Source organism: Panthera tigris, chromosome B4 (assembly GCF_018350195.1).
Source record: "Panthera tigris isolate Pti1 chromosome B4, P.tigris_Pti1_mat1.1, whole genome shotgun sequence".
NCBI classification, from domain to species: Eukaryota; Metazoa; Chordata; class Mammalia; order Carnivora; family Felidae; genus Panthera; species Panthera tigris.
In genome coordinates, this window is record NC_056666.1 from 112,795,990 (window position 1) to 112,816,225 (window position 20,236).

The window sequence follows — 20,236 nt, forward strand, 5'->3', positions numbered from 1 at the left end:
GTATTAAACCCCAGTTTGATGACTTGACCTAAGTGACTCCATGTTGTTGTCGCTTTCTTTTCAACAGTATAAAGAACAATTTCACCCAAACACACTAAATACATATAAGAAATTGTGTCAGTACGATAATTTTGGACCCAAACCACTCACCAGTTCACTCAGCAGAGTTTTGGCGTCAAAGCACCAAAGGTAGCAAATTTAAGTTGGATGCCCTGCTCCGATGAACCCAGACACTCTTGCTTTGCCTGTAGACACCAAGCAAGAGTTGGAAACTTACCATCTTCATTTCTTATAAGCCTTTGGTCTGTTGTGTGCACATGCTGCCTCCAAGTAGTTTGCATTGTTTGTGTTCTGCTTCTATTTTTGCTCTAGAGATAAGTTTTCAAGCTTATTTTAAGCAAAATTTGACCTCTCTACTAATGAGCTCGCTCAAAGGTTAAAAAAATCTGTGAAGATGTAAATAATGCAGGGCGAATAATGACCTTCCCATATCAAACTCCCACACTCCTGACTTGTACACATATCACCCACTATTGTCAAAAACATGCCTCAGTGCTTCAGATGCAAAATATAACGTGAAGACAGGCAAAGTTTGGGATAAAGAGGAACGATAGCTTTAATGCTTTGCTGAGCAAAGGAGGCTGAAGCAGGCTATGGCCTTCAGAAAGGGTAATCCACGCCCCCGCCCCCCCATCCCCCCATCCCCCCATCCCCCAGGAAGTGGGTGCGGGTTGGGGGGGGGGCGGTCTAAAGGGAAATACAGGACCTACCTGGTTTTGACAGGAATTGTAGATTAGTCATTCTCAAGTTGATCCCAGGTTCCCCAAACAAAAGGCTAAGGAGGGAGGGGGGAGGTTTTCAGCAGGGAGCAAAATGGTTATTTTATTTATTTTTTATCTTTTTTTAAAATATAATTTATTGTGAAGTTGGCTAATATACAGTGTATACAGCGTGCTCTTGGTTCCGGTGACAACCTCTGGATCTTGACCTTAAAACTAGATCATGGTGTGTCTTTCTTTTATAATCTGGGCTCGATAACTATTTCTTGAAAACTAGGTGATCATTAACTCATAGCAACAACATTTTTCTTGTTGCTAAAAAGATGCGAAACTATTTGTTGCTTGAGAAGTATCATGGTGGTACCTACGGCATAAAACACCTTCTCTTCTAGACAGCAAAAGATGCTGACCTTTTGTTTTATGGCGAGAGCACGTAAGGAAGGCTAAATCTGCATCAGACATTTGAATAGATGCTTCAGAGGAATATGGAGGGTGAGGAATGTTTTTAATGACATCCAAGATTAGAATTTGCTCGGAGGAAGTCCGTAACTCCCCAGTATTGTGACTATTTTGCTTACCAGTCTATCCACAGCACTTGACCCTGTGTTTGGTAAATTGTGGCATCGATACATATTTGAGGAATAAATGAACCCTGATTGAGATGCTGCTGCAGCAGAAGCTCCGAGGGAAGATAAAAAAAAAAAACTTGAATCAGTATCAAAATCATATGGCTTGGCTAAGTGGTACCTGCCTATGGAATCAAAGATGGATGAGCGATCAATAAATATTGCAGTAGTCTTCAGTTCTTTTTAACTATACCCACCATAGATTAAAAAATATCAAAAGGGTCAGCAGCAGGGGGGCCTGGGTGGCTCAGTCAGTTGAGCATCTGACTGTTGATACTGGCTCACGTGATCTCCCAGTGGTGAAATAGAGCCCCGAGTCGGGCTCTGCGTTGACAACGTGGAGCCTAATTGGGATTCTCTCTCTCCCTCTCTCTCTGCCCCACCTTCTCTCTCTCTCTCTCTCAGTAACTAAATACACATTTTTTTTTTTTTTTAAAACAGGGTCAGCAGGAGAATAATGGTACTTTCCCTGCTCCTTTTCCATGCAGAATATTAAATGGAGAAGCCAGACTCACAATGCATTAGGAAGAAAGCTAGCTCAGAATGTGGAGCATCTGTGGAGCAGGCTGATTGAAGGTGGCACAGGAGAAAGTTACCCTTTTTGAAGACGGAGGTGGATACTGTGACTCTGTCCTAGAAGAATCGAGAGGGCAGTCAGTCACAGAGCTTTGTGGAGGTTTGACTATTCAGAGCAGGACTTGGAGAGGTTGGGCAGCTGAAGATTTTACCCTGGGGACTTCAGCTGGGAGCAGTTAATTAGTTGGTTATGCCTTAATGCATCCGGTTGGTCAATTCTTAAGATAGCATGCTATTGTGTCTTCTGAAAGAATGAGCTAGAGCCACAGACCACTGGTTTGGAGTTCCTTCCCAGAATTTTAAGCAAAGAAAGCAAACTGAAGGAAAATAAGGTAAATAAGTAAAATAAATTTATTTGTGTGTGCATATGTGTGTGTACATATATACAAACACATCTCAAAGAATTATATGTGCATAGGAAAAAATCCAAGGTGAACATCAGATGTGTACTCCTCTGAGGTTATGTTTGAAAGGGTTGGCATTTACTTATTTTTCTATATCCTGAACACTGGCCTTCTAGCTAAAAGTTAGACTGCTGCATCATATACAAAACCAAATCCACTTGGACTATATTGCAGAAATCAAAACCGGTAGAAGAAAAGTTAGGAAATGTGTAGATCCACCAGATTGGGATGGGTAGAAAAACTTCCTTAAGTAAGTCAGGAAAATAAGCATCCATAAAGGAAATGATTAATATATTGTTTAATTATACGATCATATATCTACGTTGTTTCTGTGTAAGAAGCACCATAAACAAAGCTGATACAAATGAGGGGTAAAAAAAAAAAAAAATCAGTGACATGTGACAAATAGAGATTAATATTAAATACAGTAAAAAAAAATTAAAATGCAAAAGGTTAAATTACTATCTTCACACAAAACTCCTACAAGTTGGAAAATGAGCAAATAAGAGAAAAATAGGAAAAATATAGGAATGGGCAATTTGACAATAAAGGAAGGTAGATAACAATAACAGAAGTTATGCAGTCCTATTAGTAGTCAGGAAAATGCAAAATAAAACAATATGCCATTTGTTACCTAGCAGATTGATGAATATTAAAAAATTAATGATGTCCAATGCCCATAAGTTTATAGGGAAATGCCATTTCTGACACTTTGTTTATGGGAATACAGTGAGCTACAATCTTTTTGGAAGGAACTGGTCAAATGTATTCATTAAAAACATGCTTAGACTTTGACATCCCACTTTTGACACTCGCTTACAGAGTCCATGTAATACAGAAGGCAACATACTGAGAAGTTCTCACTTCTTATAAATGTCATTCTCTTGAGTTCACCATCAGAGGTGAATGTAGAATTATTGTAGAGAACACTGCTAAGTCAGGATGAGTTTAAAGCAGAACTGCTCACCTATACCCTTAAGAGATGGAGGTAAGTAGGCCGGTCTGCCTACTAGATACTCAGGGGTTATACACAGCATCCCAATTCCTTTTTTTTTTTTTTTTAAGTTTATTCATTTTGAAAGGGACAGAGAGTGTGAGTGGGGGAGGGGCAGAGAGAGAAGGAAAGAGAGAGGCTTCCAAGCAGACTCCATGCTGTCAGCACAGAGCCCGACTCAGGGCTCAAACTCATGAAACCAGGAGATCATGACCCGAGCTGAAACCAAGAGTCAGATGCTTAACTGACTGAACCACCAGGCGCTATTCTGGGAAATCCTTCAAATACTCCCTCAGGGATCTCACTTTCATCCAAGGATCCAGGAGCCACCATGACTAGGCGCCTAAGCTTGGCCAATGAGTTCGTTTACTGGGATTTTTGGACCTGGAAACACTGGAAATCAAGGCAGTTTCTCTCCTATAGTCATATGTGTTGCAAGTAAAATCTTGAAACCATTGGCAGTCATTTTCTCTTACACTGTGAAGAACACCATTCTAGAGAAAGAGAAAACACAAAGAGAAACAGAAGTGAAAGCCATAGGGAACATCCTGGGGACATTTAAGTTCCTGAATTGAGTTGTTCCAGGGTGTTCTCTCTGCTGCATTCTGGCCCTCCTTATGACTTGGTCATTCACCTCCTCCTTAGATTCTGTGAGAGACCCCAAGAGCCTTCCAGTAGTTGTTTGTTTGTTTGTTTGTTTGTTTTGTTTTGTTTTTGCTTAAGCCATTTTAACTTGTTATTATCCCTTATAACTGATAGCATCCTAACTAACAGAGACTTCTTGTTAAATAGTTAACTTCTTGGTAAGAATATGAAATGTTCTGCCCCACCTGTGGACCACAGGCCAATAGTCATCAAGTATAGAGTGCAGGTAGATATTTGTCCTTGTCACTTCACTTGAGCTCTGACATCACCTCTGGAACATGCCAATTTCCCATCCCACAGCCCTGCCCTAAAGCTCACGTCCACTTTGCTCAATTCTATGTAACTTCTTTAAGACTGACTTTTTCGGGAAAGGGAGAGAAGAGAAAAAGGAGGGTTCCTAGGGTTTCCAACAGAGCATCGAGGATGCAGAGCTAGCATATGGCAGAGACCAAATGAGCACGTACCTGACTGCGTCAGTCCAGTATCGTACCGCTGAACGTCATGAGGCACTGTACTGGTCGGAACTATTATAGCTATCTATCTAAACAGTTTTTAAGCTTAGCTGCACATTTTAAAATTTGTATTCATAATGGGTTGTTTGAAGGCAAAAGTGCAAGAAACTCTGACGTGGAAATATATCCTCATAAGAAACGCAGATTTGACTGCGTGAAAATTTAAAACTTCCAGCCACCAAAACCCAAAAGGAAAAACAGAAAAAAACTGACAACTAGGCAAAGCTATTTTTTTTTTAATTTTTTAATGTTTATTTATTTTTGAGAGAAAGAGAGAGGGGGGATGAACAGAGAGGGGGAGACACAGAATCCGAAGCAGGCTCCAGGCTCTGAGCTGTCAGCACAGAGCCCGATGCGGGGCTCGAACTCACCAAATGTGAGATCATGACCCGTGTGGAAGTGGGATGCTTAATCAACTGAGCCACCCAGGCACCCCTAGGCAAAACAATTTTTAAAGTTTAACAGAGTTGATACCCTTAAGGGATTGGGCTAGACAGAATAAACAAAGAGCTGGCATTGTCTGAGTTTTTCATTCACCTAAAAGAGCCAGTGTTCAGGGGAACATATCCCACATTAACATTACGTAGACAAAGGGACGAGAATAGGTGACTATAGATGATCACATCTGAAAAGATTCCTTTCAGGGCCTATACTGTGCCCAGAGAGACCACCTAGGGAGTTATTGTATCCCAATTGATAAACAATGTGGAAAAAGCACTTTAACACACACAATATACGTGAGGTGAGAGCCCTCACCTTTGGTCCGGGTGACAGCTTCTGGGCCTCTCTGGTCTGGCAATTCCCCAGAGGCTGGAGGGCTAGCTGCATTTCCCCTCAGAAGGGTAATTTCATCCATGCTCTTCCTAAACCACCTGGATGAAGATTTTTAACTTGTGCCTTTGGGGTTCCCTGGAAGGCCTGGCAAGAGGACGGGATTTGAAGCCCAGGAAGGAAGGCTGTGGAGTTACCTCTGGGGCAGACACTATTCTCTGAGGTGCTATGTCCTCTTCCCCGCCGTTAAAAGTGAACTATTAAAAGGAGACTCAAATAAGCTAAAAATTTAATTAACAACGCAATGAGCTCATCAGAACCGGCAGATATAATCAAAACAGTACAGAACGACCCCCAGCCCGGCCTGAATCAGGAAACACCGAAGGCGATGTGATGTGCGCGGAGTAGTAACCTATGTGACCCGCAGGCGATGCGACAGGCAGGCGGGGGCTTGTCTTCACCAGGGTTGTAAAGCAAGGTCCTGAGGCCTCAAGGCTCAGGCCCGAGAGTGCTCCCTTGGGCTACCCTGTAGGCTCTGCACTCTGATTTCCTGATGGGCCTGAATAGGCTCACATACTGTTTGCCAGTTCTCTGCATTCTCCCTTGACCCCCTAGGGAGTCTCAGGCGGATTTCAGAAACACTTTTTTGTTTCTGTGAAAAGTGGAGTTTGTGAACCAATGGCATGAGCGGCTGTCCCATTTTAGATTCTGCTCTTGGGGAATAATCATCTGGTCTCCATCCAAATCTCCGTCCGCCCAAGTTCCAGGTTTATAAATGATTTCTTTATAGTGTTAAAACATACACTGAGATATAGTAAACATTTTAAGAGTTTGTTGGAACAAAAACCGATTCACATAGGGCAGTTCCAGGCCTGAAATGGTTAGGATCACTCCACTGTCAGAAGCCTGGAGGTAGACTTTTTTTTTTTTTTTTTTTTTTTTTTTTGCGGGGGGTGGGGAGGCGGATATATTTAATTTTTTTTATTTTATTTACTTATTTTTAAATTTATATTCAAGTTAGTTAGCATATAGTTAGTGCAATAATGATTTCAGGACTAGGTTCCAGTGCTTCATCCCCCATGGATAACACCCAGTGCTCAACCCAACAAGTGTCTTCCTTAATGCCCCTTACCCATTCAGCGCATCCCCCCTCCCACAACCCTTCCAGCAACCCTCAGTTTGTTCTCTGTATTTAAGAGTCTTTTATGCTTTGTCCCCTTCCTTGTTTTATGTTATTTTTACTTCCCTTCCCTTATGTTCATCTGCTTTGTCTCTTAAAGTCCTCATATGAGTGAAGTCATATATATTTGTATTTCTCTGACTGACTAATTTCACTTAGCATAATACCCTCTAGTTCCATCCACGTAGTTGCAAATGGCAAGACTTCATTCCTTTTGATTGCTGAGTAATATTCCATTGTGTATATATACCACATCTTCTTTACCCATTCATCCGTCGATGGACATTTGGGCTCTTTCCATCCATTGGCCATTGTTGATAGTGCTGCTATGAACATTGGGGTGCATGTGCCCCTTCTAAATAGCATATCTGTATCCTTTGGATAAATCCTTAGTAGTGCAATTAATGGGTCATAGGTAGTTCTATTTTTAATTTTTTGAGGAACCTCCATCCTGCTGGGGCTAGACTTTTAAAGAAAAGAGGCAGAAACAAAACAAAGAAATGATTAAATTGGCTACAGCTTCAGCCATTGCGTTATTTGGGAAAAACCTAGTTGTCTATGACTGGTTGTTCTTAGATTTTGATTTCTTAACCTCGAAGCGTTTACAGGTTTCGTTTTGGGTTTGCTTGCACAGGCTGCTGAAGTGTTGGAACCACCTCAGTCTGATGGCCTCCTTGTGTAATTAGTTTGGCAATGAACACTGGAGGTTGGTGTCACAGAAGTTTCAGCGTCTATTACCTGTCTCAGAGGTGGCCATACTGACTGGAAGTATCATTGCTTTTTCTGTGGATAACTTCTCTTTAGAATTTTATAGAAAACCAGTTTGCTTCGGTGGGAGGTAATCTCATTAAAGTCACGATCGAGAATAAATGGTGTCCCAGGAGACAGCTATCTTTGAAAGTAGGCTCTGACATTTTGCTAATCTGTAAGCACATTTTAAAGCAGCTGCACATATAAACTCCTTTAGAAATTGCTGATTTGGGGTATTAGTGATAACATAATTCAATTCAGTTAGGTTGAGGTTAAAAGTTGGCATAATAGTATACCTACAAAAGTGTTGCATCAAATAAATTACACATTGGGTGTTTCCCAATCTCATGATACTCTGATATCTGCTGAGCTCAGAACAGCCAACTCTCAGTCAGAGAGGAGCTAATCCAAAATCCGTTTCACGAGGCTTCATACGTTCTAGATCCTACCACACTATGAGCAGGGGGAACGATGGGAGTGACATTCAGACCAGTTGTTCACCTTTGGTTTTCTTCTTTGCTTTTTAGAGAAGATCAAAACTTAGGTGTAAGTTACTTGTAGGCTTCAGTCTTTCTTGCCTTGTTACCACAGTTGCTGGAGAATATGTGCTTGATAATTACCAACACGATCCTCATTTAGTGTCATCACAGAAACAAAAGACACACTCAGACCCAGGACAGGGGACAGACAGCCAAGGCCCACAGGATTTGTTTTCTCGAGGAAAAAAAAAAAAAAATCAAAAATTCAAATCAGTGAGAGGGGGGAACCAAACAAACATGCTCCAGATGTGACTCGTATTGTATGAGGTTAGCAGTGGCTGGAGTGTCCCATTCAGCTAACAGGGTCAATGTCAGAGGGGAGCAAATAAGTGTTGCCTGGCAGGGAGTGGTTTCCTACGGAGCGTTTAGCATGTCTCCGTGACCGGGTTTATAAAATCAAGAAGATCCTGTCTAAATCTGTGGATGTCACTCAATTTGAGGGCCAACATTTTGGAGAGAGGGGCTGGGATAATGGTAGGGTTGCAAGATAAAAATCAGGACGTCCAGTTAAATCAGAATTAGATGAACAACGATACATTTCTCAGTATAAGTATGTTCCAAATGTTACATGCTAACAGATCACTTGCTGTTTTTCTGAAATTCAGCCTTCACTGTTTTTATTGCTAAATCTGGCAACCCTGGACAGGTGAGTTATTGAGGAAAAGAGTGTAAACAGTGGGAGAAAGGTATGAAATTCAGAGTGGTGAGCGTCTTTTTTTTTAGAACTCAAAATCACCCCCTAAAGCTGAAGAAATATGTGGACTGTAGCATAATGAAGTTGGGTGAGAGAAGCATGTTAAGACCGAAAAGATGGGAAAACAATGAGAATCCTAGTCGTGAGCTCCAAAAGGGCAGTTTTCTCTTTAACCATCAGGGCACTCTCCCTCTGCAATCTCTCACTTTGAGTAGATCAGCATTAACTGATTTTTGAATGAATGAACCCTCTCCTTAACGCTATTCCCTTTTCCAATGCCTTTACAAGGTTCTTAAAAACTATTGGCTTCCTTCTGTAAGGAATTCATGACACTTACCTATTTCTTAGGGAAAAGAGCAGGGAATCTGTGTAGTGAGAAAGTACCTACGTTTGGGTGGGTCGCCCAGTGCACAGGAGCGCAAGGGCGCGACTTGCCTCCTTGAGATAAATCTACTCCCATGACATCTTTCCAAACACTCTGAATTTTTCCTAGAAAGGAGAAAGGATTCAACCAACAAGTTAATCAGAAGAGATCCGACTCGAAAGAAGAAAATCAGACAGCAGCCATTGAAGGGCAGGGCTCCTAGAACCTTCTCAGCGGGCATGCGGGCCTTAAGAGGTAAGCTTTGGGACTGCCCTGTTGTTATTTTTGTCATCTCCCTGCTATTGTTTCCCCGTAATGTTTCTCACGGTGATTGACACACAAGCCCTCAAAATAAGAAGGATCAGTGGGTCTGTCTGCAGAATGACAGCATGGAAGAAGACATTCAGAAGCTAGCCTGATATGGAAGGGGAGAACTATAATGGCCACTCCAGCTGCTACCCCATTCCAACACAAGAAAGGGTATGTCTGAGTCGAAAGACAGTAAAAGAATGAGCCCGATCTTAGGGAATGGAGATGTGACTCTAAAATCCACTGAAAACGTTTGTAAATTGTATCTATGCATTTTTTTTTTTTTTGGTGGAAAGATCCATATCTTTGATCACGTATTTTTTAAAATATTTATTTATTTATTTATTTATTTATTTATTTATTTATTTGAGACAGAGAGAGAGAAAGGGAGAGAGAGAGAGAGAGCATGAGCAGGGAAGGGGCAGGGAGGGAAGGAGAGAGAGAATCCCAAGCAGACTCTATGCTGTCAGCTCAGGGCCCCATGTGGGGCTCCATCTCAAGACCCTGAGATCATGACCTGAGCTGAAATCAAGAATCAGATGCTTAAATGACTGACCCGCCCAGGCGCCTCTGATGATATTTTAAAGATGTCTTCAAGATGCCTATGACTGAAGGTTGGATAGGTGAAACTGGGCTTTGAGGAACCGTTGGGGAAACCTTTGCCTGCTCTTGGAAGCAATACGACCTCGGTGTTGAATTTTTTTCATGGCAGCCATATTGGTTCCATACCATTTTCTAATTCTTAAAGCAGTAAAATATTCACTTAAGTTTTAAATATATTTTTTTAATTGTTTTTTAAATGTTTATTTATTTTTGAGACAGAGAGACAGAGCACGAACGGGGGAGGGTCAGAGAGAGAGGGAGACACAGAATCCGAAACAGGCTCCAGGCTCTGAGCTGTCAGCACAGAGCCCGACGCGGGGCTCGAACTCACAAACCACGAGATCATGACCCGAGCCGAAGTCGACTGCTTAACCGACTGAGCCACCCAGGCGCCCCTTAAGTTTTAAATATATTAAGGCTTATTGAACGACATGGAAAATCCTTGTGTTCTATTTGTCTGTTCAGACATTGAGTGTCTAGCAAAGGGAAGTAAGAGGATAATGAACATGTTTACCTACTTCACAATTTCATTCAAGGTGAGTCCCCTCTGTTCAACTACCTCGGATTAGTAATTATTCTTTCATAGATACCAGGGCTTTCTGATATCTTTGGCATAGCTTCAGAGCCTGATTGTGGGGTGACGTAGCTTAAGCCACCACCTGCCAGCAGAAGTAGTTGTTGTAGGGGCGCCTGGGTGGCGCAGTCGGTTAAGCGTCCGACTTCAGCCAGGTCACGATCTCGCGGTCTGTGAGTTCGAGCCCCGCGTCAGGCATCTGGGCTGATGGCTCAGAGCCTGGAGCCTGTTTCCGATTCTGTGTCTCCCTCTCTCTGCCCCTCCCCCGTTCATGCTCTGTCTCTCTCTGTCCCAAAAATAAATAAAAAAACGTTGAAAAAAAAATTTAAAAAAAAAAAAAAAAAAAAAAAAAAGAAGTAGTTGTTGTAGACATACAATCGAATCCTTGTGGCAACGCTTGCACGTGGAATTTTTTTGTCTGAGGACAAAGCCTCTATCATAGAAAACATAGCACCTACACTCACCAAGAATCTAGGTGTGATGGAGGGAGGTGGAGGTGAACCTCATGAAGTCTAGAGATAACACATTTGTCACATTCCAAGTGCTGAAAATAAGTGTTCTTGCACCTCCCGAGTTCTCTCAAAGCAAGGTGCAATGACAAGCTAACATCTAGCTTTCAGTTACCACTTTGCCGCAGGGAAGAATTTTAAACTATGATGTGTATGAAATTAGATTTATAAAAACATCCCCTTGAAAGAAACATAACTACAAAGGGAGCTTAAATGTCACCGCATATCATGGCAATGTGTCACCAATTAAATAATTTAGAAACCAGTGATGTTCTATTCTAGCCAATGAGTGGTCACACATACATACATTTTGCAGTGCACGTTCCCCATTTTAAATAAAACTGTATTTCTCGTAGATAGCAGACACTCAGGTAAATCCTTTATTTTATTTTATTTTATCTTATTTTATTTAAAAAAATTGTTTTTAATGTTTATTTATTTCTGAGAGAGAGACAGAGCATGAGCGGGGGAGGGGCAGAGAGAGAGGGAGACACAGAATCTGAAGCAGGATCCGGGCTCTGAGCTGTCAGCACAGAGCCTGACTCGGGGCTCGAACTCACGAACCGTGAGATGATAACCTGAGCTGAAGTCGGTCGCTCAACCGACTGAGCCACCCAAGCGCCCCTAAATCCTTTATTTAAATAAAATTTTTACAATCCAGGGTTCTAATTGTTACACCTTGATATACATTCGCCTTGAATGTTGGGTGCAATCCTATTTGAAGCAAGTTGGTTGGGCACCCAAGGATGTCGCCTACTTCTGTTTAACCCAGAGGGCCAGAATGGTCTGTCTGGCCATGTCCATTTCCTTCTTTCACCCTATATACCTTCATCTGGCACCTGTGCTTTGCCTAGATGAGGAAACAGTTTGTGACACCTACAGGATTTGCTTCCTTCAGAGAGTCCTCTCCAACCACTTAGGGACAAAACACCACTTTTCTCTGTTGCTATAGTTCCAGACAGCCTGTTCAGTGTGCACCTTTCTCAAAATATGGTGAGCTCTTTCAAGGAACCACCTTTGTGTCCCAAGATCTGATACACAGTAGGTGCGTCCAAAATGTGAGCTGAATGAATAGGTTGAAGTAAAAATCAGGCAAAGGGCATGGGGGAGCTGGAAGCATTTGGCAACCCCACCACTGCAGTGTGGTGAATAGCGCCCCCCAGCCCTTGCCCCGCAAACACCCGATCACGTGCGCCCAGAACCTCGGAATGTGACTTTATTTGAAAATAGGGTATTGACAGATGCAGTTAGTTTATGATTTCCAGATGCAATCATCCGGGATGTAGGACAAACCTAAATCCAGTGACTGGTGTCCTCTTAAAAGAAAGGAAGGAGCGATTGGGAGACAGACATGCACTGGGGAAGGAGGAAGGCCATGTGAAGGAAGATAAAGGCAGATATTGGGCTTCTGCCGCCACAGACCACGGGCAGAAACCACCCGAAGCTCAGAGAATCAGGGCACCTGGTTGGCAGAGTCAGTTAAGCGTCCGACTCTCGATCTTATGGTCTGTGAGTTCGAGCCCCACACTGGGCTCTGTGCTGATGGTGTGGAGCCTACTTGGGATTCTGTCTCTCCTCTCTGCCCCTCTCCAGCTTGTGCTGTCTCTCTTGCTCTCCCTCAAAATAAATAAATAAACTTAAATTAAATTAAAAAAAAAGAGAGAATCAAGGGAAAATGCTCCCCAAGTACATTTAGAGGGAGCATGGGCTGCTGACACCTTGACTTCAGATTTCTTACCTCCAAATCTGAGAGAGAACACATTGCTGTTGTTTTAAGCCATCACGTTTGTGGCAATTTATTATGGCAGCCTGGGAAACTGATACACCAAAATGTGCCGACAGCTGTGAGCCTAGATGATCACCAAGGGACAACCGACTCACGTTCCCTTCTCGTTCCCAAAGAATGACGAAAAAATGCATGAGATTGAGTGCGCAATACCATGCACTGGGTCATACGCAGAACTTTGTATGTGTCATTGCTAAAATCACTTCCCTATTTGACAAATGAGGACATTGAGGTTGACAGAGCAAATGACTGGTGTCAAAAAGTATGTCATAGGGGCGCCCGGCTGGCTCGGTGGAAAGAGCATGTGACTCTTGATCTTGAGGTTTGGAGTTCGAGCCCCGTGTTGGGTGTAGAGATTACTTCAGACTTTATATTTTTTTATTTATTTTTTTTAACGTTTATTTATTTTTTTGAGACAGAGAGAGACAGAGCATGAACAGGGGAGGAGCAGAGAGAGAGGGAGACACAGAATCCGAAACAGGCTCCAGGCTCTGAGCCGTGAGCACAGAGCCCGACGCGGGGCTCCAACTCACAGACCGCGAGATCATGACCTGAGCCGAAGTCGGACACTCAACTGACTGAGCCACCCAGGCGCCCCTTGAATGCATGATTTTATTACCTTGACCATCTCACTGTGTCGCTGATTCTCCCAGGACACCAAAATAATAGAGAAGTATGCTTATTTTGTCTGATTCCAGAGGTAATTTTTACAGAACTCTTTTGAGATGCAAAGCAAGTCTGATGGCCAAAATACAACATAACCTGCCACCCTTTGTTCTCCTTGGATCCCAGCGAGACAGCGGCAAAGGCGCCCTGTTTTGTCTACATTGTTTGATTATTGTCTGCGTTCTGCCCTTCTATGTATAGGCAGTTCGGAAGGGACCTTTTCAGGGGTCACAATTATGCAAGTGCAGCTTGAAAAATACTGTAGCTTGATAAATGCTCACTATCCTGGTACAACCAACAGATCTTAGTGGGTTCCCCCCCCCCCCGCCCTTTGCCAGAATTGTATCAGTTTTTCCACACACATGTAGGACAATAAATAAAGAGTGGAGGCCCAAAGGAGCTCGCGATATGATTGGGGTAAGAAGCTTCAGTTGGCCTTAAATGTCAAACCATATCCTTCCTGAATAATCAAGAATGTCAGTGTCTATTACTTTCTACTTCTTGGCGTGTAACTTGCACAAACCTCAAGTTTCACAGGATGTATTTTCTAGGTGGAAAGTCTTTCTAGAGACCTTCAGTTTTTCTACATTTACTTTTTAGAGTATTTGAATGAATTGAAAGAATTCAAATACTTTACTAATATATGTTAGTAATTCAAGTTGTATAAACATGGACCAAAGTGAACAAGACATTGAAACAAATTGCAGATGTAACTACCTTCTCCAGTCTTCACAATTGCTCCCAACACTGCAGTGTTAGTATGCTTGATCCAAGCAGGGCCAATCACAGTCTCTTCTTTTTATGCTTCCCTCCTGGGCATAGATGATTGGCTCAAATGTGGGCCTCCGGTCCAAAGTTTGGAAATGTACCTAAAATTAGAGGTGTGGATATGTACCTAAAAATACATTAATTTCCTTTTGTGTGACAGAAACTGAGAGCTGGTAATATAGGAACGATTGGTGCCCCTGGTCCTGAGGAGTAGGCAAAGTGGCTTGGTAATGGGAGAAATGAATGAGAGACACCCAAAGGAAAAGAAAATCAAGGAGCAGGAAAAAAAAAAAAAAAAAAAGACATTTGATGGATTCCCCCAGTGCTCTGCCAGTTTCTTGCTGACTCTTAGTTATCTATTGTTATGTAACAGATTAACTCAACACTAAATTAATGAAGAGCATTTATTTTCCCATAATTTCTGCAAGTTGGGAATCTAGACGTGACTTAACTGGACCCTCTGTCCCCAGATCCCTCAAAAAATTAAAGTCAAGGTGCTGACCACAGCCGTACTCTCATCAGACATCTCAACTAGGGAAGGATATTTTCCAGGCTCTCACATAGCAGACGGCAGAATTCTGTTCTTGCCGGGAGTTACATTAAGAACCTTGGTTCCTCTTGAGCTGCTGGCCAGAGGCTGCCCTCGGTTCCTTGTCACGTAAGCTGTTTCACGGGGCAGCTCAAAATATGGCATCTGTCTTCATCAGATTGGAAAGAGAAAGAAAATGGAAGCCACAGTCTTTTATAACTTAATCTTGGAAGAGATATCCCATCACTTTTGCTAAGTTCTATTTATTAGAAGTCACTAGATCCAGCCAGCCCACACTCCTGGGGAGGGGATGATATTTGGTAAAAAATATTACGAGTCAGGGATCACTGAAAGCCATTTAAAAAGATTTTTTTAATGTTTATTTATTTTTGAGAGAGAAAGAGAGAAAGACAGAGTGTAAATGGGGGAAGGGCAAAGAGAGAGAGGGAGACACAGAATCCGAAGCAAGTTCCAGGCTCTGAACAGTCAGCACAGAGCCTGACGTGGGTCTCAAACTCATGAAACACAAGATTCCGACTTGAGGGAAAGTCACACACTTAACTGACTGAGCCACCAGGCTTCCCAAGAGCTATTTTAAAAACAACTTAATACACTGACATCTCTCAGCCTTTAGGTACTGTGAAATAACCCCAGTATCTTTGCAATGAATCTTGATTTTTTTCTTAAAGTAGCCAAATTGGTTTCTATTCTTTACAGCCAAAACTTCTTACATGTATCCTATAGTTTAATAAAATTCACCTTTCAAATCAAGAGATAATTGAATTATAAGACAACTTATTACTACACTTCTAAATTGTCTATACACACACACACACACACACATACACACCCCTACCTAACAGATTATTTAACAGGGATAAAGCCTGAGATCCAAGAAAACAAAATATTAAGGACTCTTACCAACAGGAAAATCAATACAAGAAAATAAAAATCTCTGAAATCTTTAGGCAATCAGTGAATATAACAATGATTAGTGGCCTTTCTTATTCTTTTTGACTACTTGTCTTTTAATCCCTAAATGCTACCATGGAGGAAAGTTATTTTACTGTCTTTTAATTTTCCAAACATCTTAGTTTTCTCTCCTCATATTGTGAAATAGAAAAGCAGACAAACAAACAAACAAAATAATATAACCCTATGACCAATTCGATATTTCTCCCTGCTTCAGAGTATGAGGTGTGTTTTTGTGGCCATTATAAAAATTGAAAAAAAAAGAATTAAACTCCCTTATCTTGGGTTACTCTATCCATCTGTAGGAAGTAGAGTAGCTTTTCAAAAAAACCTTTAGCAAAAAGTCCCCTCCCTGGTTTTTCCTGCATACATTAACCTCAAGCATTTACTTCCTTCCATATTATTTGTACATTTAACCTCAAATTTTCACCCAAGAATTCACAAGCCAATATAAGAAGAGCATAAATGTTAACCATCTGTAGACCAGGCTTGGCAAGCTTCACGGTGGATGAAAACCTCTCATCTCACAGAACTGACAAAGGACTATCATATCCACCAGAAGCTGAAACATCGCCCCCCGCCCACGTCTCACCCTCCAGTGAGGAATTCTATAAATATGCACCTCAACCACATAAACATTTTCTTTTTGGTTTCTGGATTGGAGTTTATCTTTTCGGTGCAAGATCAATTTAGCTTTGCTCCGAAAAATTCGCAAGAAATCAAAAAAACTGGTTTAAAAAGCCAGCAAAGAGACGTAATGGGCATAATTGCCCAAACATGCCAGGACAAGACCATGTGTTGGAGTTTATTTAAGAAAGCAGAGAAATTCCCAAAGGATTACATCCAGTTGGTTTCTCATTTTGGTAAAGATTTCTTGTGTCTATTGGTTCTGTCAATTAAAATAGACCCTGCAGGAAACAACGATATTATAAACCCTGTCCAGAAAACCTCCGAAATAGAAAAGAAAATTTAATGCCACCAAAAGGGGTGGGAGGGCAAATGCAGAACATCTTTTCCCCAGGTGTCTGCTCTAGATTTTGACAATTTAAAAAATGGGAGCGGGGGGAGAAGAAAAGAAAAAAAAGAAAATTCTCACATAGGCTTTTTCCACTGAAGATGACGTATGTTTCTTCTACTTTTCCTCAGTTGAAAGTCCCCCAAACAGCATACATAAGTACAAAAATCCTTCTTACAACCAGCCATTTTTTTATACCACTGGTTTCACCTGTCTTGCAAATGCTGGTTGGGGCTTGACTGGGCAATCCTGCTGATGTTCTCCAACAGTGTATCTATCCACCATATCATCCTGATTGGCGCATCCTGTCTTCAAGTACATGATGCCCTGCCTCACGGATAACACCAGATGGGCCAGTAAATCTTAATCTTGACTACACATTAGAATCATCTGGGAAAGCTTTAGAAAATAAATCTCAATTTCCAGGCTGCGCCCTTGGCCAATTTCTTCAGAATCGCTAGTGGTGGGATTCAGGCACTGATATTTTTTAAAGCTCCCTAATGTCTATAATGCGTATCCAAAGCTGAAAGCCACTGCTAGATGCCATTTTGGCGTATTAACTCTGACCTTGACTGATGAAAGCTGGTGAACTATTAGGGAACTTAAGATATAGTGTTATATCCATGATACCTCAATATTTTAAAAAAAAATTTTTGGATGTTTACTTATTTTTTGAGAGAGAAGGAGAGACAGAGTGTGAGTGGGGAGAGGCAGAGAGAGAGGGAGACACAGAATTCGAAGCAGGCTCCAAGCTCCGAGCTGTCAGCACAGAGCCCGACGCTGGGCTGGAACTCACGAACCCGGAGATCATGACCTGAGCCAAAGTTGGACACATAACCAACTGAGCGACCCAGGAGCCCCATCTCAATAATTTTTTTTAATTAAAAAAAAAAAAAAAAAAAGAAAAAAAGAAATGAATTTTCCCTTGGAAATACAATACTACCTGCTTGTTTAAGACATTAACACAAACTTACTGGGTCTTTTCTGTTTCCTTAAGGAAACACATTCCACAAAATTCCATGAATTGTAGCAGACACGTTCTTCTCTCTTACGGAAGAGCAGCCCATCAGGTTCATTGGAGGAAAAAAAAAAATGGTGCTGTTTCTGATAAAATACCAAAGAGAACACTGTAACAAAAGTACTGATTCATAACCAGGGTAAAAGTGCTTATGGAACACCACAAATGTGAGAAACAATCTTTTCACCAATAAGTTAACCCTGACGAAGTAATGATAGGATATTGAAGTCTGGAAGGAAACTTGTAAGATGTGCAGTCATACCCATACTATGCCTGGAGAAATGGAGTCAGCAGGAGGTGGTTAGGCCAATGTTCTACCACTCAAGGGCTGTTACAAAAGCCATCCTTCTCCTCATTCCTAGTCCAGGGATCGCGTTTTCAATGGATGCAAAAGTGATTCATTTTGTGTATGGCCAATACGAAATGCTCAATATATGGTAGCGATTGATTGAGGTAATGCGGTAGGAATGATTGTACCGGTAATAATAATGTCCACAAAGCTTTATTCAGGGTTATGGGCACTACTTTAAAGTACTTCACAAATAAAAACAACGGTTTCTTTTGTTGGTGACACCTCACTTATTTGAAGCCTAGGAAGTTTAAGAGCAAAATAATGAAAGAGGGGCAGTAAAAAAAGGTTTTATTAGAGCTGCAATGAAAACTTGAAATAGCCCTTTACTATTGAATGGCTCATCAACTGTAATCAGTCATAAGATATATACAATGCCATCTGACTTTATCCTTTATCTAGAAGATCCTAGAGTATCATTTTCCTGATGAAAATACTTTGTATATGTATAAATATATATTAAAGAGTTAAAAGTACTTTCATATGTTACTTAATTTAATTCTCATTTATAGTCAAAAATATAGGTATTATTACTCCTTCTTTATAATTAAAAAACATAAGCTTAGAGAATGAGAGGGATGGCTAAGTGGCTCAGCTAATAAGTAGCAGAGCTAACATTTCACTGCAGGTTTTCTATGGTTGAGCCCTTCATTAAGTTACATAGTTGGCCCATGTCACACTAGCCTTTTGAATAATTGACTTTACGGAGCTACAGTGTAATGCTATGTCCTTGGCTTTCATTGAGCAAAAGGAAATCTTTCTCCGTTTGAAATCTTGCTTTTTGAAAACATGGTACCTCATTACGTTTTTGAGTATTTCTTATTAAAGGCTTTGGACACAAATTATTCTCAGAATTCAGAACCAGGAAAGTATCTATATCAACTAACAAGCTGGGAGCTTCCTTTCATTAGATTAGGAGAGCTACATGACCCACGGCTTCTCGGAAACTCAAAGCAAAGTTCTTATACTTGCTCATTCTGGCTTTTCTCAGTCCAGTTTTCTGTGATGTACCATCACCCCTTCTTTCCCTCCACACCCCCAAGACCACTACCACTATTATATGGGACTTTTTCTTTTCCATATTTGTCAATGATTCAATTTAATTGTACTGGGACTGTGGTAGACATCCGTAGTGTTCGACTACGTGAAAGCTATTTACCCCTTTTGTGGTAATAGAGTGTCATTATTTCTCGGTTGCTTCGTTTCTGCCATTCTCAGTCCATGTGGTTTAGAGGGAATTAGTCCTGGTCTTTTGGAGTCAAGGGTGGGAACATGACACAAGCCAGGCCAATCAATGGGCTCTGTTGCTCTGGTCACTGTAACTGGATCAAGAATGAGCCATGATATTAACATAAGGTCTATCAAAGCCTTTCACTACCATGACTGTGAAGACGGTGTTAATTTTCAGAATATGGGCATGAGAAACTAGAGTTTTAGGCTGCCATTTTGTTCCACAGGTGCTTGACAATGGAGCCAACCCAAAGGAAAGCAGACCTGAGATGTGAAGACAGGGAAACAGATACCTGATGACTTCTTTGAATCCCGGATTTAGTTGTGTTAGATGTGAGTTCTACCTCAGGACTTCAACTAGATGGACTGATAAATTCCCTTTTGTGCTTAAACCATCGTAGTTGGGGTTTGCTGGACCTTACAATCCAATATGGGTTAACAAATATAATGATTTTTTTTTCTGATTTTATTTATTTATTTACTTATTTAATTTCATTTTATGTTATTTATTGTTTAATTTACATCCAAGTTAGTTAGCATGTAGTGCAACAATGATTTCAAGAGTAGATTCCTTAATGCCCCTTACCCATTTAGCCCTCCCCCCCACAACCTCTCCAGCAACTGTTTGCTCTCTATATTTAAGAGTTTCTTATGTTTTTGTCCCCCTCCCTATTTTTATATTATTTTTGCTTCTCTTCCTTTATGTTCATCTGTTTTGTACCCTGAAGTCCTCATATGAGTGAAGTCATATGATATTTGTATTTCTCTGACTCAAAAATTTTGCTTAACATTATACCCTTCAGTCCATCCATGTAGTTGCAAATGGCAAGATTTCATTCTTTTTGATTGCTGAGTAATACTGCATTATATATACATATATATGTATATATACATATATATATATACATATATATACATATATATGTATATATATATATGTATATATACATATATATATATATATACATATATATATACATATATATGTATATATATATACACACACACACCACATCTTCTTTAGCCATTCATCTGTTGATGGACATTTGGGCTCTTTCCATACTTTGACTATCG

At 41.0% G+C, this 20,236-nt stretch overlaps 1 long non-coding RNA gene across 1 annotated transcript; it reads left to right on the plus strand.

Moving 5' to 3' along the window:
• Positions 1-1,853: 1,853 nt before the first annotated feature.
• On the plus strand, positions 1,854-19,585 carry LOC122240417. Its single transcript, XR_006220150.1, has 3 exons — positions 1,854-2,313; positions 8,964-9,089; positions 19,390-19,585. It is a non-coding gene; the product is annotated as an uncharacterized LOC122240417 (long non-coding RNA).
• Positions 19,586-20,236: the final 651 nt, after the last annotated feature.